Raw genomic sequence first — 1,490 nt, forward strand, 5'->3', positions numbered from 1 at the left:
ACTGTCTGTGCGGCAGACATCTTAGACATTCTATTAAAGCGACATTCTAGTTTGTAGTCCGCCCACAGCATTAGTAAATTCGTCGTGGCGGCCATTTTATAGAGAGATAATTTAAAGGCAAGCAGTTGGCGTCGTAGCAGAAAATGTCATATTCGAATCAATGCTACTGTCCGCATTCCTTATATAATATTGCATGTGCAATTCCATGGATGATTGCTTTCATTAACATAACAAAGGTTCTATCATGTCCTGTGTAATGCTAAACCTGTGATCGCTGCTCTCGAATCTCGTAAATGGTGGTATAGACGTGTTTCCAACAGGAAAGCAGACTGGAATGTCTCTGTGATAGAAGGTCTAATTGCAGTGGTTCCCAACCTTTTGGACTCCCCGCACCCCTAATTTGTTTACGCTATCTCCTGGTACCCCTTCGCCCATCATTAGCAAAATGAAGAACCAACACTGATGTATTGTCATGAATATTTTGACATCATGTTTATGTTTTATTAATGCAGTCGCACAGCGAATTTTTCCAATCAAGCGCACTGTGCCCTAAACGACAGTTCAATCAAAAGATTGCTGCTGCATGGCAGAAACTAACTTTTTTAAACCATGACTTGTTGGCACTGTCAATAGAGATGCCTGAATCACCCGCTGATTATTATATAGCACTACTTTTTTTAAATTGTCGAAGAGGCTTCCCAGGTACCCCCTGTGGTGTTTGCTGGTACCTCCATGGGGTACCAGTACCCCCGGTTGGGAACCAAGGGTCTAATAGAAGGTCTTTGGCGGGCGCGATGCTAAAGGGATGCGCTTCCTGTAGCCGTCACCAGGCGGCGTTACAAGCGTATACACTTTTTAACAACATTGGTTACTCTTTTGGTTCTGGTACGGTCCACCAGAGCGCGTGACGAGCGCACTGATGTTCCTGTGCGGTCCACCAGAGCGCGTGACGAGCGCACTGTTGTTCCTGTACGGTCCACCAGAGCGCGCGTGACTGTCGTTGACGCTTGTTTTTCCAACGGTTCTTTCCTTGCTCTTCTGCAGGCGCGACACGTGAGATCGGCTCAGCACTGACGCGTATCTGCATGCGCCATCGCAACATAGAGACGAAGTTGAAGCAGTTTACTGTGGCGCTGGCTGAGAACCTAGTGCTGCCACTGCAGGACCGCGTGGAGGAGTGGAAGAAGATCGCCGTACAGATGGACAAGGACCACGCGAAAGGTGAGCGCGTGTGCAGTAGTAGCGCACGTACACACACACGCACGCACGCGCGCGCGCACGCACGCACACGCGCACGCACATACACGTGCACGCGCGCACACATCTCGATAGGTCGCTGCTCAGTGATTTATAGTGTTGTCAATAGGTTGTAATTTCGTAATCGATCATCGGTTGGACCCAAGTACCGATGATCGGTTACATCGGTTACTCGGGTATTGAATGCCTGCGTGTGCGTAACGTCGTGTGCATGTACGTGTGTGCATGTATGT

The sequence above is a fragment of the Priapulus caudatus genome, unplaced genomic scaffold, assembly GCF_000485595.1.
Source record: "Priapulus caudatus unplaced genomic scaffold, Priapulus_caudatus-5.0.1 Scaffold1629, whole genome shotgun sequence".
Classification (NCBI taxonomy): domain Eukaryota; kingdom Metazoa; phylum Priapulida; class Priapulimorpha; order Priapulimorphida; family Priapulidae; genus Priapulus; species Priapulus caudatus.